The sequence below is a fragment of the Macaca thibetana genome, chromosome 3 (genome assembly GCF_024542745.1).
Source record: "Macaca thibetana thibetana isolate TM-01 chromosome 3, ASM2454274v1, whole genome shotgun sequence".
Classification (NCBI taxonomy): Eukaryota; Metazoa; Chordata; class Mammalia; order Primates; family Cercopithecidae; genus Macaca; species Macaca thibetana.
Window position 1 is genome coordinate 106,248,324 of NC_065580.1, and position 12,068 is coordinate 106,260,391.

At 38.1% G+C, this 12,068-nt stretch overlaps 1 protein-coding gene and 1 pseudogene across 2 annotated transcripts in view; one reads left to right on the forward strand and one right to left on the reverse strand.

Moving 5' to 3' along the window:
- The window catches only part of SEPTIN7 (septin 7), a 105,170-nt gene that overhangs the window by 36,192 nt on the left and 56,910 nt on the right, over window positions 1-12,068 (forward strand). The gene's annotated exons all lie outside the window — the stretch shown is intronic.
- Window positions 9,803-10,327, reverse strand: LOC126949753 (gem-associated protein 7-like; annotated as a pseudogene).

Genomic DNA, 12,068 nt, shown 5'->3' on the forward strand with positions numbered 1-12,068 from the left:
AACGTTCTTTCATAACCTATCTATTGGTCAAATTGTAGACTTTAATGGCCTGTACAGGTTGGCTATATCATTCTTGGTTGTATTGTCAGGATAGTTAAAATTGTTAGCTAGTATTAATACTATAATAACATGGTTATAGTTATACTTTTGCTTGAATTTTTAGTTATTTTCTTAGAATAATAAAGCTTTGGAAGTTTGAATTGCTGTGTTAACATTGATACATTGTTTTAAGGGTTTTGATACATAATACCAAATTGCTCTAAAACAGGTTGTGTACCATTTTGCACGCTCATCAAGTGTTGACAGCACCGTTTTCCCTGAATACTGCCAACACTGGATATTAATCTGATTCCTGAAACGTGGTATCTTATTTTCATCTGTATTTTATTGTTGCTAGTTATTTGATTTATTTATTTTTCGAGATGGAGTCTTGCTCTGTTGTCCAGGCTGGAGTGTGGTGGTGCAATCTCAGCTCACTGCAACCTCCACCTCCCAGGTTCAGGCAGTTTTCCTGCTTCAGCCTCCCTGGGACTACAGGTGTGCACCACCACCCTCAGCTAATTTTATATTTTTAATAGAGATAGGGTTTCACCGTCTTGGCCAGGCTGGTGTCGAACTCCTGACCTCAGGTGATCCACTCGCCTTGGCCTCCCAAAGTGATAGGATTACAGGTGTGAGCCACCGTGGCTGGCCATTGCCAGTTATTTTTTATGTTTATTTACCTTTGATATTCTTTTATAAATGGTGTGTTCCAGTTTATTTTTAAAAACTTTTTTTTTCTTAAGTTTAGGTAGGTAGGTACTCTGAGGGCATTATTATTATGTTGTTGTTGGTAGGCATTGACATTTTTTCCCAGAATTTTTTGTGTGTTGTGTTTTCTATTAGCTTGATTTTTATATTATCCAAACTTCCTTCCTTCCTTCCTTCCTTCCTTTCTTCCTTCCTTCCTTCCTTCCTTTCCTCCCTCCTTCCCTCCCTCCCTCCATTCCCTCCCTCCCTCCCACCCACCCACCTGCCAATCTACCTACCTACAGGATCTCACTTTGTCACCCAGGCTGGAGGAGTGCAGTGGCACAATCTTGGCTCACTGCAGTCTCTGCCTCCTGGGTTCAAGTCCTCCTCCCCCCTTCCTTCCTTCCTTCCTTCCTTCCTTCCTTCCTTCCTTCCTTCCTTCCTTCCTTCCTTCCTTCCTTCCTTCGTTCCCTCCCTCCCTCCCTCCTTCCTTCCTTCCTTCCTTCCTTCCTTTCCTCCCTCCTTCCCTCCCTCCCTCCCTTCCCTCCCTCCCTCCCTCCCACCCACCCACCTACCAATCTACCTACCTACCAATCTACCTACCTACAGGATCTCACTTTGTCACCCAGGCTGGAGGAGTGCAGTGGCACAATCTTGGCTCACTGCAGTCTCTGCCTCCTGGGTTCAAGTCCTCCTCCCCCCTCAGCCTCCCAAGTAGCTGAGACTACAGTTGTGTGCCACCGTGCCCAGCTAATTTTTTGTTTTTGTATTTTTTTTTGTAGAGATGATGTTTCGCCATGTTGCCCGTGGCTGGTCTCGAACTCCTGGGCTCAAGCGATCCATCTGCCTTGGCCTCCCAGAGTTCTAGGATTACAGGTGTGAGCCATTATGTCTGACCTCAGTCTTTTTCTTTATGGTTTTCTTAATGTCTTCTTGCTTGATTCAAGGTTATTAGAAGTTCTACTACATATTAAGTATATTGAGTATACAGACTAAGTGACTAATTAAAGACTAACTTTAATTAATTTTTTATTTTGAAATCTTAAGTCCATATGTTTTTTTTGATCTGAGTTGTGAGGCAGGAATCTGATGTTTATTTTTCAAATGGTTAAGTAGCCCTACCAAAACCGTTTGTTACAAGCTTAATTTTTTTAAGTGTATATGCTTGGTATGTTCTCTTTCTTACCCTTTGGTTTAGTTCATTGATCTTCCCATATAAATACTACATTCTTGGAGTTATAAATTTACAGCAATTATGTAGTGTTTATTTATGTAGGAAGATTACCAGAGTTTATGTTAATTTAGGGAGATAAGCAAACAGTAAGTCAAATGATTACAAATTGTGCTATTTTCTGGAAAGAAATAAATATGGTGAGACTTATTTGGAGTCATCAAGGAGGACCTGCCTTTTTGAAAAGGATATTTTTTCATGCTAATTCCTGAATTACATGACAGTTAGGGAATACTAAAAAGAAAAAAAAACTAAAGGAAAATAAAGACTTAGCAGCAAGAGATGATAATCATTAATATATGCTGTGTTTATCCTCCATATTTTACTTTTGACAACTGCATAATGTTTCCAGCTGTGGCTATCTGATATTTTGCCATTACTTTATCATTTGACATTTGAATGATTTGTTTTGTTTGATCTCATAATGCTTCAATAAAAATTTTACAGAATGGGAATTTTGGTCAACATTTTAATGATAATGCTTAATGACTATATGTGTAGTCTAATCTGAGACTGAATATACTATAAATTTTGTATTTTATTTTATGTTATGTTATGTTATTTTTGAGACGAAGTCTTGCTCTGTCGACCAGACTGGAGTGCAGGGTGCTGTCTCGGCTCACTGCAACCTCCGCCTCCCGGGTTCAAGCAGTTCTCTGCCGCAGCCTCCCCAGTAGCGGGGATTACAGGTGCCTGCTACCACGCTCAGCTAATTTTTGTATTTTTAGTAGAGATGGGGTTTCACCATCTTGGCCAGTCTGGTCGTGAACTCCTGACCTTGTGATCCACTCGCCTCAGCCTCCCAAAGTGCTGGGATTACAGGCGTGAGCCACTGTGCCTGACCTGTAATTTATTTTTTTTACTGATGAACAACACTAGGTTTGTTTTTACCCCTACCCTTGTTACAAATAGCATGACAATGAAGATCTTTAAACAGAGTTTTGTTATATGTATGTTGGCAGACAGAGGGCAGTATCATTATTATTTATTTGTTAATAATTCCTGAAGTAGGATTATTAGATCAAAGTATTTGAACATTTTGTGGCTCTTGGCACATACTGGCAAATTGTTCTTTTCCTTTCTTTCCCTTTTCCCTTTTCCTTTTCCTTTTCTCCCCTTCCCCCTCTCCCTCCCCACTTCCATCTTCCTACTTACCCCTCTCTCCTTCCTCCCTCCTCCTCCTTCCTCCACCCGCCTTCCCCTTCCCCTTCCCCTTCCATTTTCTTCTTTTGTTTCTGAAACAAGGTCTTGTTCTGGTGCCTAAGCTGGAGCCCAGTGGTGCAGAGCTCACTGCAGCCTTGAGCCCCTGGGCTCAAGTGATCGTCCCACCTCACCCTCCCTAGTACCTGGGACCACAGGCACACACCGCTATGCCCAACTAATTAAAAAAAAAAAAATTGGTTTGTAGAGATGGGGTCTCACTGTGTTGCCCAGGCTAACCTTGAACTCCTGGCCTAAAGCAGTCCTCTCTCCTTGGCTTCCTAAAGTGCTGGGATTACAGGTGTGAGCCATCATGCCTGGCCAGCAAAATTGTTTTTTAAAAGTTTGTTCTACTAAAGATTATATATTAAGAAAAAAGGAAATTTTTTTTTTCTGAATTTGAAGAGATTTATGGTATATTTGAAGGCTAGGCTATTCATTCCATGGATGTTATGACTGTTTTAGATGCTTGAGAGAGATTTTAAAGGTACATGAATACACTATAATAGTAGAGGAGGAAAATAATATACACATAACTATACCATGAATCATAATGTGTTAAGTGGCATAAGAAATGTGTAAACCAAATGCTATGGAAATTTAGAGAAAGGGGACTTTACGGCTAAAAAGCATGCCATTATCTTAATCATTTACTAATTCATGAGAAAAAATGGTACTTTTTTTTTCAGTAATTTGTATATTCATGTTTTGTTCGCTTAATTCTTAATTTGAATTAATGGCTTAAATCCAGTGTCTTAATCATGGAACAGTGTAATTAGGAAAAAATACTTGTAAAATCAGTCTTACAGATTGTAGTCTGTTAGCTGGGTGTAGTGGTGTGCACCTGTAATCCTAACTACTCAGGAGGCTGAGGCAGGAGAATTGCTTGAACCCGGGAGGCAGGGGTTGCAGTGAGCTGAGATCACACCACTACACTTCAGCCTGGGCAACAGAATGACTGAGATTCTTTTTCAAACGTAAAAAAAAAAAAAAAAAAAAAATTAGTTCTGTAACAAGAGCAGTATCTGGATTGATATGTGTAAGAAATGTAATCTTGATAATATCCCAGTTTTATTTGGCAGTCTTTAAAAAAGTCATCAGTGTGATTTTAAAAATATATATTAGCAAGTCACTGAATTATAATTCTTAATCTGTTTTTGCTTCTCATACATATACTATCCTAATATGGTCTTTGAAAATGATATAAGAAACTCCAGTGTTGAAAAACACAGCTATCTTTTCTTTTGACAGACCGAGAAGCCTAAGATAAACTTCATAGTATATAGGCTAAATTAGTAAAGAGAGGTAAGGATGGTCATGTTTGTCAGAGACCTAGAGAAACTGTTCTCTTGGTTATGAATACACTCAAGATTGATTGGATAGATGGACTGAAGTAAAAATGTTATCACATTTGTTAATTTTAATTAGCCAGATGTTGGGACAGAAATGTGAAGGCTGCATAGTCTGTCAGTATTTTAAAAGAACTCAGTACTGAATGGAAGGCAAGGGCATGAAGGGAGCACATGTTAATGCAACTTCTTTACAGATGGAAATGTAATTCTCACATAGGAGACTCCTTTAGTATGTAGTTTTCATCTTGGCAAGGAAGACTGCTCTTTCTTTCTCCATAATGGGTAGTTTCTAAATCTTTCCTAGACTAGGTCATGGAGGCCAAATACTATTGTGGGTCAAGGGGGTCCATCCTTTTCTTAGGTGACTGTATCACATATGTCTGAAATATAATTTTAAATATGAGATAATAATAACACCTCCTGCCTAGCTATGACTGCAGTCTAGCACCAAAGGAGGTCAGAATTTCCCCCTTTATATTTAGTTCATCTTTCTGTTGAAAGCATTTGTAGATTGAGTGGTTTTTATATTATGAATCAGGTTTATTCTCTCCCAAGGTGGGGAGTTTTCAAGTGTTACATTTCTTAATACGCAGCAGGTGGATTTTGTCTGAAAGATAGTTTTATGCCAGGATATTGTACTTGTTTCACTATTGAACTACAGAACCTTAGAATTATTTTAAAGATTGGGAAGGTATGACCTGTCTGCCATGAAAGACCTTTGTACTGGTAAATTTGCCATCCTTGTTAATTTTACTCAAACTTTGTTTTTGGAAAAAAACAAAACAAAACAAAAAAACCCGCATTTTAAGTAATAATTTTCATGTATTTATATCTAGGTCTTGAGGTTTTTTTGGTCTGTTTTACTATATTGGAGTATATAGCCATTTAAAGCAGTGGCTAAGGTGCTGAAGTCTGTGGATCAAATTTTATTAGGGAAGGGGGATGCTGAATGGGTTCACTGACTTGCCAAACTTTCTGAAATATAATTGAGATTTTTATCATGTCTTTATATTCTGGAGACATTGCATATTTAGAATCTCAAAGAGGTCATCTACCTAAAATATTGAAAATTATAGGTACAAAGTATTTTATATAATTAGAAGTGTACATCATTATTTACTGCACATGATTACTGTGCTGAAAATAATGTGTTGATTTTAAATTTTGAAACAATTCTAAACCAAAGTTACAAGTACAGTACATAAGTTTTTTCCTAGGATATTTGAGATGGATGCTCCTCTTTTGTCCCCCTACTTTAGTATATTTCTCTTCCTCAAGGATATTCTCCTATATAGCCATAATATACCATCAAAATCAGAAAGTAACAAGTGTATGTTATACACAGACACATACGTTTATATATATTTATGTGTGTGTATGTATTGAAAATTGTAAGTGCACACTTACATCTCCAATTTCATTCCATCACTGTAAGGGTCCTAATTTTCATCTCTCCCATATTTGTATTTTCTTTCTGATGGTGAAATACCGTTATCCTCCATATATGTACTTATTTGATCAATCCCCCTGGAATTAATCCATCACCTCCTTCAGGTTCTTCCCTTTCTTCTCTGAAAAATACTAGGGAAGAACCCGAGGGAGGTAATGGATTAGTTAATTGCAGGAGGAATTAGTGTAATTAAGGGGGAGGCAGTGGCCCTGCTTACCTCTCTTGTGCTGTGATGTCTTATGCCAGGCCATTCTTCTCATGTGGATGCCCCTCAACCTATTTAACTCAGACATCTCATGCTAGTCCATTCTTCTCATGCTCTGTTAGAAACTTTCCCTCATTCTGTAGGCTCTAATACCCTAATACCCTGTTCTGAGCCACTGTGGTTTTCTCTCCAGCATGGACATCTACCTCTTTCAGTCTCATGTAATGACTTTTGGACTGAATTTTTAGGAAGAAATGTGGAAAAGAAAGAGCTGAAGTAATTTTGTAGTGTTTAAGGCCAATATTTAACTGTGTTACAGAATTGGTATGTGAATAGAATCATTTTTTTGATGCCTAAAAATATAGAAAAATTAGCAAAATTGTAATTTTGGACTGCCATATTAATGGAGATAAAAAGCTCTGGTAAAATTTAGCTTGGAAATTAAAATTATCTGCAAATGCGTACAAGTGTTGCAGAGTTATAATATTTACATGTATTTTGATAAACTAAATAGGATGTCCCCCAAATTTACTAACAGTTCAAATAAATAGGTTCCTATTTAGAAGCAAGAAAGTTTTAGACTTTGGGGCTTCTGTTTCTTGTACTGTCCAGAACTCTTAAGTAAGCAGATGATAAATACAAGGTAATTATGCATATCAAAGAATCAAATGTGAAGATTTGCAGTTCATTCTTAACTAACTCAAGTGTTTAATGATAGAAGGCTATAAATTGTTTATTATGTTACAGATGGAAATAATTACAACAATAACATAAAGGATGAGCTCTTCCATAGCATGCTTGTCCTGGTTCAGAGGGTAAATTTTAATTGAATGATTAGTAATTAAGTTTATGTACATCAGCAGTGTGAGTGCTAAGAATTACTGATCAAGCGGATGACATGAAAATGAAAATGATTACTTCTACCCTCAAAGGAATTTCCAGGGAAATCCACACTACTAATTACATTTAATTAAATAAATGGTATAGTAATGTACATTTAAAGTGCCATGTAGTCAGTTTTTATTTGGATTTATGTGGTAACTTTATCAGTCTGATAGGATCGATTAGAATCTTGAGACTAGTAACTCACTGTTGTGTTTAAATTTGGAATTTACAATTTATTTTGGCAATTTTGTAAAATTTTATTCATGTTTTTGATTTAACATTTTTGTCACACCATGAAAATAAGCCTCTGTATTTAAACTAACTTTATATCTACAGTATAATATTGCAGCAACTGTTACACTGAAAAGAATATCATACTTAGTCTAGTTGAAAACTTCAATTTCTGTCACAGACAAGCAGTATGACTGTGGACAGATCACTTTGAATCTCACTTTCCTTTTCACAACAAATATTTACTAGTCTTTTTATTTTTATTTTTTGGAGACGGAGTCTCACTCTGTTGCCCAGGCTAGAGTGCAATGGAGTGATCTCGGCTCACTGCAACCTCCGCTCCCCTGGGTTCAAGCAGTCTTCTCCTGCCTAAGCCTCCCAAGTAGCTGGGACTACAGGCGTACACCACCACACCAGGCTAATTTTTGTATTTTTGGTAGAGACAGGGTTTCACCATGTTGGCCAGGCTGATTTCCAACTCCTGACTACAAGTGATCCACTCACCTTAGCTGGGATTACAGGTATGAGCCATTGCTCCAAACCTTACCTAGTCTTTTATAATCCAAGCATTGTGTTGTGATTACAAAAAGTAAAGGAAGGCCAGGCTCATTCATGTGTGTAATCCCAGCACTTTGCAAGGCCCAGGCAGGAGGATTGCTTGAGCCTAGGAGTTCGAGACAAGCCTGGGCAATAGAGTGAGACCCATTTCTAAAAAGAAATATGAAAAATAAAAATAAAAGAGCTGTGGTAGGGTTCCTTAAGAACCTGTGGGTGTGGGATGGTGGTAGAGTGGAGATACTTACACAGGAACGCTGTGTACTGTGAGTGATTACCCCACCTCACAGAGGGCTTCAGATAATTGTGTATATGAATGTACTTAGTCTATATATTATATATGTAAAATGCCTAGCAAATCAGTAAATTGTTTAAATGTTAATTTTAAACATATTTTTATTCGTGCATTTTTATGAGTGAGTTTTAAGATCCAAAACAAGGAATGAAGAAAAGGGAAAGCAGGGATGGTAGACAATGATATGCAATTAATTGATTAATCCTTAGTTTGGACTTCTGTTTTGGTTGAACATTTTTGATTATAAGCATTCGGGGCAGATGTGTGCTCTTTGTAATTCAGTATAGATTGCTGGGCAAAGCTCTTTTCTGGTAAGAGTCAGATTTAAAAGATGGTTGAGAATTTATTCTTTTCCTTCTTTAAACATGGTTTAGCTGAGTAGCTTGGATTCTTAAAAACACAATATGACTTTTTACCTGTTATTCTGTGTAGGTTAATGTCGTGCTCAAGTTTTTTATGTGACATGACTATTTAGTCTGAAGGGTGCACTTGTTTTATAGTTGCTGAATATTAATGCTACTCCTTGCAAACCTTTTGAGTATCTTGTTTTCCCTTGACTGTGTCAGATATTTAATGTCAGCGATAGAATCTTAGGAATTGATTTTATTAAAAGTTAATAAACTTTAAAAACAGTTTTACTTTGAGATTTTGAGCCTGATTTTATATATGTGGATGTGTGCCTTTGTTGTTGAATCAACATGAATTATATATTTGTTTGAAATGTGGTTGGATATTTAGGTAACTACTGTTTTTTGATGTAACAGATATTCAGATATATGGCTTGAAATATTTTTCCTATAAAAACTAAGACTTATTACAAATTTTTTTTTATTAGAAAATAATATGAAGAAGTATATGGCATTTTAAGAGAGAGGACATCACCACTGTTAAATTTTGTTATATTTTCTGCATCTTAGGCATAGCTGTAATACCATATTTACTTTGTATACTTTCTTCATCTCATGCTATGGCAAGCATTTCTCTATGTCAGATTTTTAAAAGCTAATTTTTAATGGCTGAATAATATTTGTATAGGTGTATCATAATACGCTTAGCCTACCTCCCATCATTGGACCTGGAAGGTCTCCCTCTGCCACCACACTCACACACTTTTTTTATTGTTAAAATATTATTGCAGTGTTTTTCTCTGTGTGTTTCATTCCCAGAAGTAGATGGCATGGTAAAGGATGTTAACTGAAAATGTCATACCAACTAATACAGTTTCGATAGGTGTGTGAATACTCGTATGTATTTCATCCTTGCCAATATTAAGTGGAAATCTCTTTTCCTGGAGTAGTTGGTTCTTTAGCAGGAGGGAAGCATTTGGGAGTATCTTCAGGGTGGCTGAACTTTGCAACCTCTTCAATAAATAACTTACCACTCTGTAATTTGCCCACCTGTATTACCCCACCCTCAAGCCCCAGACTTTAGGAAATGACATCAGGCCTATATCTAGAGAGTTCAGAGTTCTGTGAGGTACAGCATTCCTTCCAACGGGACCTAAAATTCCTAGAGTTGCAGAATTTTACTGATAAGACAAAGGAGGTCTCAGGAGTCCAGAGTTGCTTGGGGCTTGGCTCAGAATTCCAAGGAGGCCCATAACTCCATGAGGCCCAGAGTTCCTGGCTGGGGAACATTGGGAGGCCTGGGATACTGTGGCTTACACTCAAGCAGAAAGGTGAACACAGATCTTTATTAGCAAACACCAAATTTGACATTTAAAAGAGATTTCTGAGCAGCTGTGGACCTCGCCAAGACCATACAGATTCCACTGACTATTCCTGTACCTGTGCTCCAGCTGCGCAGGCTTGAAGGTTTGTGAAATAATGTCAGTACATTAGAGCAGCACCTCTGCACACCTATGGGAGTCTGCAGCTGTGACACATAGAAGTTGGCCATGTCCAGATTGGTGGCTCCGAAGTGGGCAGCCATGTGCACACAGTTGTGTAATGTGAAGCTCACCTGTCGACACACTGTAGCCAGCATGTTGCAGAGGTAACACTCCCGAAGGGCAGCTCGAGCCCACTGCTCCTGAGATTCCTGCAATTCTTGAACTATGGGACACTGTTGGATTTCAGGAACCTCTCACTTCAAGGGCCCCAGCATCCATCGGGGCAGTGCCACGACTGAAGCCATCAGGGCCCCAGGGTAACTGGAGCACAGGCACAGGAATAGTCAGTGGAGTCTGCATTGTCTTGGTGAGGTCTGCAGCTGCTCAGAAATCTCTTTTAAATGTCAGATTTGGTATTTGCTAATTTGGTATTAGACAAAGGTTTTACATTTTAATTTACCTTTGATTATTTATTTGAAATTTTAAAAAAAGTACTGTTCTTTATTCTGAAATTTTGTACTTGCAAAATACATTTTGCAAATTGAAAATAAATGAGTATTTATTTTTAAGAAATATCAGTGAGATATAATTCACATTAATCACGGTATGATTCATATACTTCATCCCTGGTCCTTAGGGGATATGTTTTTGTATATGAGATTTATAAAAAGTAAGAACTTAAAAGAATCTATAGGTTATCTAATTCAAATAGTTAAAAACTACCCACTTCTGCTTTGAAAGCCACTTCTTAGAACCACTGTGTAGAACATGCTACCTGATCAAGAATAAATCAACACCTTGCTTCCCGTCTTCTATCCATTAGATAGCCAGGTAAAATAAAATCTCTTTTCCTGATATTTCTCCTTTACTTACACTCTAGCGTGCCCCGTGGCCAGCTATAAGTTGCCCTCTACTTTTGTAGAGCCCTTTGCTATGTTTCTGCAGAATCTACTTTTTCTGATTCATGTAATTCAAAACTAGCTCTATTTTCTTCCAAATTAAAACTCTTTCTTAATTAAGGCTGGCCCAAAATAGAAATTAGAGGGAAAGTCTGATTCCAGGATGTGAAAGACTAATAGTATTCACAAGAATACTTGAATTTTTTTTTTTTTTTTTTTTTTTTTTTGAGACAGAGTCTCGCTCTGTTGCCCAGGCTGGAGTGCAGTGGCGCGATCTCGGCTTACTGCTAGTTCCGTCTTCTGGGTTCACGCCATTCTCCTGCCTCAGTAGCTGGGACCACAGGCACCTGCCACCATGCCCGGCTTATTTTTTATTTTCAGTAGAAATGGGGTTTCACCGTGTTAGCCAGGATGGTGTCAATCTCCTGACCTCGTGATCTCATTTTTTTTTTGAGACGGAGTCTCGCTCTGTCACCCAGGTTGGAGTGCAGTGGCCGGATCTCAGCTCACTGCAAGCTCCGCCTCCCGGGTTTACTTCATTCTCCTGCCTCAGCCTCCCAAGTAGCTGGGACTACAGGCGCCTGCCACCTCGCCCAGCTAGATTTTTGTATTTTTTAGTAGAGACGGGGTTTCACCGTGTTAGCCAGGATGGTCTCGATCTCCTGACCTCGTGATCTGCCCGTCTCGGCCTCCCAAAGTGCTGGGATTACAGGCTTGAGCCACTGCGCCCGGCCGTTCCACCCATTTTTAAGGAGGAATGTGTATTGAATGATCAATTAGAATTTCAGGTAATGGGAAGAATTTAGAGGAACATTGAGGGACAGCTCATAGACAGTATTTAAACTGTCAATTTCAACTCTTTTCAGTTTAGCAAAAGAACTTACAGAAACTTGGTATATATCTTATGAAAGGTCAGGCAATATCTTTTACTACAAAAATGGGATAATCATTTTCTAAATAATCATGAAGAAAATGTTCTGAGTAGGCAGTAAGGATTTCTCTGGTAACATGATGATTTAAAAATGTAGTTGTCCACTTGAACTGGGTTGTATAAAGAATGCTTCTGTTTCTAAGTATAGCAAGAAAGATCATAACATACCTCGTTGCACCTCCCAGCCTCAGACATGTAGCAAGTGAAAGCTGTTTGAATTGGCAAATGAGGTAATTATTGAGTAGCTGGTTGGAATGTTTGCTACTAACTA